Source organism: Alligator sinensis, unplaced genomic scaffold, assembly GCF_000455745.1.
Source record: "Alligator sinensis unplaced genomic scaffold, ASM45574v1 scaffold1456_1, whole genome shotgun sequence".
In the NCBI taxonomy this organism is placed as follows: Eukaryota; Metazoa; Chordata; order Crocodylia; family Alligatoridae; genus Alligator; species Alligator sinensis.
In genome coordinates this window covers 409954-418942 of record NW_005842763.1, presented here as the reverse complement: position 1 = coordinate 418942, position 8989 = coordinate 409954, and the positions used below count along the sequence as shown (strand labels likewise).

The 8989-nt window shown below is 50.5% G+C and overlaps 1 pseudogene; it reads right to left on the bottom strand.

Annotated features, from left to right (window-relative positions):
• Positions 1-1570: 1570 nt before the first annotated feature.
• On the bottom strand, positions 1571-1753 carry LOC112552095 (annotated as a pseudogene).
• Positions 1754-8989: the final 7236 nt, after the last annotated feature.

Here is an 8989-nt window from a genome sequence, read left to right as displayed (position 1 = left end):
TTTTCTCTCTCTCTCTTTCTCTTTCTCTCTCTCTCTCTCTCTCTCTCTCTCTCTCTCTCTCCAACTTGGGCGGAAACCTCCCAAGCTCTTTATACGGCTAGCAAGCCAATCGCTAGCCGCCACGTGTGCATAATTTAGGATCAGCCAATAATGTGGCGCGAATCTAAATACAAATGGCGGGAACTCCTTTGCACCGTGCATCACTATGATGCAAAAGAAATGCACCATGCAAAGAAGGCTACAAACTGGCGGGAAATACTGTTTTGCACGCGGGTTCTCTATTGCAGCAGAAAACTCTACTGTGCAAAGGAGCTGCAATTTGGCGGGGACATAATTTAGCGGTGCCGAAGCACACAAAAACAAAAAACCACAACTTTGGGTTGTGACAACAAGTTCACCTTTCTCTGGTGTGGGGGGTGCTGCCCAAGCACTTCAGTGTAGAAATCCCAGAGGATGTCTCTGAAAGCACTTCGATTTTTTGAGTTCATAAAATCAGGTTGGCAGATTTAGTCAAAGATGGCCCACCCCAGGGAGACAGCTGTGTGTCCATAGCTGCAATCCAGGCCCTATTTTGCCTAAATGAGCCATGTGGAGAGAAAAATGTTATCCAGAATGAGCCATGTGGGGACGCTGAGGGGCTTACTGCAGGCCATAAACTGTGGCAAAAGAGGGTGGTGCTAAGGCCTGGCTTCTAATTCATACCTCCTGCTCTCACAGAATGAGCTTCTGAATTGCTGGTTCTTCAAGCATGGAATAGAGGTAACAGGACTAACTTGGAGAAGGGGAACGATTTTTCTTCTCTAAGGTATTGGGCTGATTGCAGGCTGAGCAGTGACCAAAAATTATTTTTGCTCTGACCTCAGCACAGCCACAAGTGTGCTGTGCCTCCAGCCTGCCACCTGGCCATTGATCAGCAGGGCCTTGCAGCAGTCCTTGTTGTGGGAGAAAGCAAGCTCACCCACAAAGGGATGGGCCCTCCAGCTCAGAACTGTTACCTGTATCTCAGATCATGCTTCACAGACTCACTTGAAGCAGAGCAGATGTCGGAGACAGGGCAAGTCCAGTACCTCCCTTCATAGGCAGGGCAGGGTAGCACCCTAGAGATTGATGTCTTAGAAGCTGACGAAATGGGTTGTTGCATATGCCTTATGCCTTTTTTTTTAAATGCGTCTCAGGCCAAATTGGCCAAATCAGTTCTGAATTCTCTTAACTGAGCAGAGCTCAATCATTCAAGTCTGTGTGGTGCTACCACCAGCAAGTATCCTCCCTCCTGGACTCTTCAACCTGGGACTTCTGATACCCCCCCACATCTGTGGCAAGCATCCTATATGCAAGCCCCAAGCCTGGAGGCCTTGGAGTTCAGATGCCCCCTTGTCTTGTTTGCCCTTAGAGAAAAGGCCGAAGGAGCAAGCTAGAGCAGTGTTTCCCAACTGGTGTGCCGCAGCCCAAAATGCCATCCGGCTGGCCACGCACCACCCCCGCCCACCCCAACCTGCGTCTGGTGTGTCACGGTGCTTTTTTATTTAGGTGAGTGTGATGTGAGGTGAAAAAGGTTGGGAAACATTGAGCTAGAGGGAAAGCCCGAAAGCAATCCCCTTCACCATAAATTAGGTAGCAGAGATATTCCCATTGGGAGGCTTAAGTAGATTCTCGCAGGGGTCAGCCTGCCCACATTGCAGGGGACAAGCTGTTACCCTCAATTACATTGAGTCATTCAGGGCTGAAAAGGGAATCTACCCTGCCAGGTAAGTAAAACCACCTGGGCTGAAACCATCATCCTTGTATCTCTCCTGAGCCTCTTGGTTTGTTTTTTTTTGTCATTCAAGTCTGTGTGGTGCTACCACCAGCAAGTATCCTCCCTCACAGAATCTTCAGCCTGTGGCTTCAAATACTCCAGGGGTGGGCAAAATGTGGCCCGGGGGCCAGATGCAGCCTGCCAGGCCATTCTGTCCGGCCTGTGGGGCCCCTAAAAAATTTCGAAAATTAATATTTATCTGCCCTGGACTGCCTGTCATGCAGCCCCCAATGGCTTGCTAAAACTTGGTAAGCGGCCCTCTGCCCAAAATAATTGCCCACCCCTGAGATGCTCCCAAATCCATCTAGGAGCATGCTAGAAGGAAATCCCCAATCTCCATAAAAATAAAGCATATAGTTGAGATCCTCCCATTGGGAAACTATAGTAGACTCTCGTAGGGAGGTCCTGCCCACAGTGCATGGGGCAAGTCTCCACCCTTTAACTGCACAGCACCAGTTAAGGTGATCTTGGCTTGGTGATAATGGTATCTCCCCTGCCAAAATAGAGCAAGCTGACCTAAGCCAAATATCTCCCCTGCCTTTCTGAACAAGTTGGTCTGTAAAGGATTCCTGCTATACCTTCAGCCTGACTTCAGACTAATGCAGCTAACTACCTCTATCATCCCTAATAAGGAGAGTCTTATGTTGGTTTGGGATCAAAACCTGGCACAGGGCATGACTTCTTCCTTCCTGCTGTGTGGCACACTTGGCTCCTGTGTTCCTGTCCCAGGTCCTGCTCTGCAAGTCTTTGCAGAACCGTCAAATGTTTTTTGCAGAACCGTCAAATGTTTTTTGCAGGTTTGTATTGTTTCCCTTCCTGCAACTGAGCCAGTCTTGCAAGAGAAAGCATCAGACTAATGTGGTAAGAATGGCGTGTATGTTATGGATCCATAGGATGTGTTGTACCCCAGCTTTCAGACTGTCTGAGAGATCAAAGAATGCGAAATTCCCCCAATACAGTGGTCCATCAGGCTAGTTGGTTAAAGCAGTGGTTCTCAAACTTTTTTGTACCAGGACCGATTTGTAAGCATCGACGGCCAGTCTTGACCCAGTGCCCCTAACTCCAAACCCACTGCCCCCCAGCCCCTCCCACCCCATGTGTGGGGCAGGGAGTGTGCGGGGCATGGGGGGCCCCAAGCAGCCCCTTGCAGGATAGAGCTCTGCCAGCCTGCAAGCGAAAAGCCATGGTTTCCCATGCATTTCTCCTTTGAAGGAGAATCCATGTTTAAAGTTTGTTCTCCTACCCTGGAGATCTTCAGGAGACCGGACACGCACCTTGCTGGAGTTATTTGACCCCAGCAGTCCTTCCTGCCCAGAGCAGGGGGGGCTGGACCTGATGATCTCATGAGGTCCCTTCCAGCCTTAAATTTCTGTAAATCTGTAAACCCTTTCATATATTCTCACGACCCACTTTTGAGGAACACTGAGTTAAAGCACACTGATTCCTGTAGCCAGTGGTACACAAGACAGGGATGTGGCTAGCATTGCAACCTGTAGCTCAACTCCCTGGCCTGAATGACATACCCTGAGTTCAACTGAGGGCAGACTCTGACCTAAGTCTAGAATGAGGCTTTTCACTTGTACTACTGGATCCTTAGCAGGACTTGTTACCTGAACAGTTGTGCTTGAGGTGTGGTCAGTTTTGAGACATTCAAGGAGAGAGAAGGGTTCCACTCTATAATAAATCTGCTTTGAGAGAGAAACACAATGCATTCACAAGCAATGAGTTAGTTACCTTGCTAAACAGATGTTCAGTCCCAGAGTGATGATCAGATAGCACTTAGGTCCGCAAGACAGCATATTGCCTCGGAATCTTGAAGGTGTGTCCAACCATTTTCTCTGTCTCTCCCCACCCTTAACCTTTCATTAGCTTACCTACCCTAATGCACAAGCATGTTTTATGATAATTTCCCTAATCCTATTGGTTTAGAGCCTTACCTTTACTCTCCCAATTATGCTTCACTTATCCCCATTCAAAGTGGTGATTGCTACATCTTTTTCTCCCCAAAAACAAGATTACAGGTTTTAGTTTAACCTTAGTCATCACAAAGTTTTAACCAGGCCTGGCAAGCTAGAGCAAAAAACTGATAAAACTCAACTTTTCTAATTTGATAGGGCCTTGTTATGTTTCTGCAACTTAATGGTGAGCTCAGCCTTTGTTGATCTTTGTTGTGGAAGAAGGTAGAAAAGCAGAAAATGGGATCAGATGCTGACTGTAGCTTTTCAGCCTCTAGATTCTTTGCTCTAGCACTGTGCCTCACAGCCTACCTGCAAGAGTACCCCATAGTATTAGGTTCCTGGCCTCCAGTTACAAAGAAAAATATCCTGGGCCTGTTACCACATCTGGGTTTGTAGCTCCAGCACTGCTGGTTTTCACCATGACTCTTCAAGTTACTTCAAAATAACCCAAATTTTTTTTTAAATTAATTTCCTCAGGAGCCCTGTGAGTGACACTACAGCAACAGGGGATTACCCTTACAAAAGACAGCTTTTATTAGGCAGCTGGAAGGGAGTGTTTGGGCACACTGGAACAGAATAGGAAAGTGAAACCCACTGAAGAGGCCGTGTGGGCAGTGCAGTTGGTCTCTCTAGTCCACAGTTTCCAGGGTTTCTTCCCTTTCTGCAGCTGGTTCTTTATCACTGCCTCCAGAACCCTCAGGTCTTTCGGAAAAGCCATGCTCGGCTGATTCCATGTTTTCTTTGCCAGGCAGTTATGGAAAAAGTAACATCCAGTTGCTGGTCTTATATCATTTATTTATTTTTACACATTAATAATCCTTGGTGGCGGAGTCAGACCAACCAAGCCAGCCTCCTCTTATTGCTGTACGCCACAAGCATCATAGTATACAAAAGCTTATGCTATAAGGTGCAGCTGTACCCTCCCTTTTGCCTGACTTCAGATTAACACAGCCAGCTGCCTCTCTCATATACTCCTTCCCACCCAGGAGCAGTGATTCAAAATGTGGAGGTTTTGCCTAAAAACACCTGTTTCACTCCTACCCCACAATGTACTGCTGCATAAGCCTGTGTGGAGGTTGCTAAACCTGATGGCGCCAGAACTAGGAACAGGTTACCAACCTCTAAGCTTTCTTGCCCAATGCCTTGCTGCTGTTTGTGCCCCCCCAGTGCAGGGAGCAGTATAGCAGGGAATGATGTGATGAGAAGACTGAGCAGCTGCAAGCTGCTCTCGCTGTGTAGAGCAGACAACAAAAGGTTCTGGCACAAGGACTTTTTCGAAAGTACCAGGCTGGTGTCCCAAATGATGCCTTGGATTGACAGCAGAAGCCATACATCAAACATATCCAGGAGTGGGGGGTCCTCTTCTCACAGCCACTCTAATAATAGCTCTTTAAGTGGAACAGTAACTAATTGGTGCCTGGAGGTGGCTGCAGGAGAGAGACCACAGCATCTTCCTCTCAAACCCATGCTGTTTAGAGACAGAGAAGACTTAGCTGGCTGTCCAGGCACCATCCCAGTTTGGCTGCTGGCTGTGTTTCTGGAGTGCTTGGACACTCGGCCTGTTCTGCTCACCTACCCTGCAAGCCAAAGGGCCTTATTCCTGCTCAGCTATGCAGACACATGTAAGAAACCAGAGTTCCTGTTTGCAAGGCATCCCTTTCACTTGTGCAGGACACCTGATTGCAGAGAATAGCTGCTTGTGTGACAGGGCAGGGCCCCTCCTGCAGCTCCTGTGTGGATGCCTCTCCATGCCCACATTCCCCTCACTGGGTTTTTGAGCCTTCTTAAAACTGCTCTTCCCTTCCTCTGCCTCCTTGCTCTCCATACCATTGCTGCCCAGCAGGGAAGTAGGGGGGAGGGCACTTGCATTTCTCAGTAAAACAAGCCCTGGGTGGAAAGCACCAGAGCATGGCATGGCACTGTTCACAGGAACTTGGACGCTGCTGCCAAAGCCTTGGAGTTGTCACCTGAAGCCAAAGCCTTATCTCCCTTGTTTGGCTGCTCCCCTTTAGCATCTGTCTGCTGGGATGCGAAATGTGATCCGGGGCTCAGGTGACCTGCTCTCCGCACCAAAGATAAAAGGCACATGACGGTAGGATGGGCTCCCCAGGATCCTGTTTCTCCCTCACTTTCCATCTCCACTCACCTACTGGTGAGCCTGTGGCTGACACTGGGAGCCTGGGTTTGCACCCTTCATTACCCGTTTTGGAGGTTTCTAGAGGCAGCACCAAGCCTTTTTCTTTAGTGCCTACTTGTGTGGTTTCACCCAACCTGCACTCTGCTCCCCTGGTTTCCTGTGCAGTTTACCTGAGTTGAAGTTGCAGGCTCTCTCCATCCCATTTTCCTCCGTGTAGAATTCCCTTGGGAACAGTCGCTTCATGTTTCCCCAGCTCGCTCTGATCGGGCCCCTAGGGAGCAGGGTGACAGGAAGAAGGTCATGCCCCTTCATTTGCATTCCTCATGCTAAGCAGGTTCATTACATGGACCTGGAGCCAGGAAACCCTGCCCAGTGTGTGGTGCTGAGGTGCAAATGATGGTGCTTCCCAAACCTGTTGTTAGTGCAAGCTGTGTGCATCCTGGCTTTGAGCACAGGGTGTTACAAAGGCCGGTCTGCATGCATTAGCCCTGGAAGATGGAGGCCGAGATAGCAAGCCTCGAACAAAAGTGGCCAACAGCCACACCTGGCCAAGCCCAGCTAGGATGCTGCTCAAACCTTGTTGCCCAGAAGCACTTCTCCATCTCGGTGACTCAGGGTCTCTGTCTTGTGCTCAACACATTTATTCCCATGCCCTGGCCTCTGGGAAACCTGCAGGCACAAAGTCACTTGTTCTGGATCACAGGGGTCAGTTCAGACAGGCTCTTCCACGGGCCCGGCTATTTGATGACATGAAATCTCAGAGAGATTTGGCTAGACCCAATACCCAAAATGGCCATCCTGTTTTTCCACAGCCTGGAGGGGGAAAGTGCTTGACTTCCCTGAACGTCAAGCCAACAGTGGGAAGCTTAGCCTACTACCCTAAACTTTGCATTGCATTCCCAGTCACTGCACTCCTACAGGCATCTTTGTATGAGTTGTAGTTATGCCTTGTTAATGCATTGCAATGGTGCAAAATGCAGCCTGCTAATTCCCAGTCTTACCTGGCTCAGCCCCAGCCCCAGCCCCAGCTGTTTGCCTACCCGGACCCTGCTTCAGAAGATGGTGCTGGCAACAGCAGCCCTGAAAGTGCCGTTTAAAGTTCTCTCTTCTCCTTTCCAGGCCAACCCCTCAATGTGCCTGAGATCAGGGTCTGTGCTTGTTTCATTGGTCCTGCCACAATCTCTCCTTGCCTGTCATTGTGTCCTTTTCCTACCCCTGGTTGTCCTGGGACATGCACTGAACTTGCAAAAGGGGACTGGGGGGGCAAGGTTGGATGAGCCCTGCATTATCCTTTGTTTGCAACTTTTTTAGACACAAGGCACCTCTTGTTAGACTGTAGGCTCCCCTCAGAAAATGCCAGCTCTTAGTTTTCATTCATTTTTTGACTACAAAGAAATACTAGAGTAGTGGTACTCAGTTTTGGCCTCACAGACCAGAAAAATGGCATGGGGTCAGCCTGCAGGCTGGATCATTAGCAGCCCTTGTACTAGAGCAATTCTTCCATTGCAAAGAACTCAGGAAGGCCCCAGCAGGGCAGAACAGTTTTAACGCTATGGGTTCCTGTGTGAAATCTCTGGTTGTAGCTTGTGCGTCGTGTCTGTCCACCTAACAGTGCTAACACTGTGTGGCATCTGTGGCACCCGTGAAAGGATCTCAAGGCATCCCCATTAGAACTGCTGTTTACTGAGTCAGATCATGGGTCCATCTTGCTCAGTCTCCTGTGTCACACGATAGTGTCCACGGGCTCCTTGGATGTGTTCAAGGGTCAGTGGGTGCTGCCCAGTATGCTCTGCTCCGTATCCCCACTTGGCACTCGTTTTGAACCTCTGACCAGTACTCCCATCCCCGTTTTTTTATTATTTGTCCCAAGAAATCTGTCGTCTCCTTTTCCTGTAGCCTCCCTGCCTGAAGGAGGCCAATGAGAAACTTGGTGGGCTGGGTTCACATAATTAAAGACTGACAGATAGGCCTGTGTCATGCGGCAGTATCCATGGGCTCCTGGGATGTGTTTGAGGGCCAGTGTGTGCTGTCCACTGCTCTGCTCAGTGCCCCCCCCCTTGACACACTAGTTGTTACCCTTTGACCACCACTCCTGTCCCTGTTTTCATTATTTGTCCCAAGTGATCTATAACACATCATTATTGGCCCCTAGTGCTAAAGGGGCTTATCGTTTCCTTGGTGGACCCTGGTCTGTGATTTTCCCTGACGTGTTAAAAGTCCTGTGTCACATGGTAGTGTTCATGGGTTCCTTGGAGGCATTCGAGGGCCAGCAGGCACTGACCAGTGCTCTCTGCTCTGTGTCCCCCCCCCCTTGATGCCATCGTTTTGAACCTTTGACCCTTGCTATCTATTTTCTTCTTTAGTTGTCTCCCATAATTACTTGATATGCATTTAGTGCCCCCCCACAAAATTAAGGAGGGCATTCAGCTTTTCTTGGCAGGCAACAGCCCATGTTCCCGATGTGTATCAAACAGGCCTGTGTCACACAGCAATGTCCATGGGCTCCTTGGACCTATTCGAGGGCCAGTGGGCGCTGTCCAGCACGCTCTGCTCCACGGCTCCCCTTGTAGCACTTGTTCTGAGCCTTTGACCTTCTTGTTGGTTGTGTCCCCAGTGGCCTCCCAACTAAGGGAGGCCGATGGGAGCCCGGGGGGGAACACGGGGGCTGGCAGGGAGAGGGCACCAGGTCTGAATCTCTGTGGGGCGCTGCGAGGCCCAGGCTGTGCCCCTCATGCCCGTGGGTGCCCCTGGCTGAGAAGCAGGGCCCTGGGGCATCTCCTGGGCTGGGGAAACCCGGCAACTCCCCCTGTGCCCTGGCCGGGTTTCCCCAGCCCAGGGCCCTGCTACTCACTGCGGGGCCGGGTGACAGCCGCGGGGGGTTCACAGACTTCACAGACATGAGGGCTGGCAGGGACCTCGGGCGCTGCCCGAGTCAGCTGGGGCCAGAGGCTCCGAGCAAGAGAAGCATCCAAATGCTTCTGGAAAGCGTCCAGAGGAGGCGCGTGCGGAGCAGGGGCGCCCTCGTGTCTCCCGCGGGGGGCCGCGTGCGTTCACACGGGCCGCGAGAATCCGGATCGCGCCCGCGCAGCGCCCGGCCCC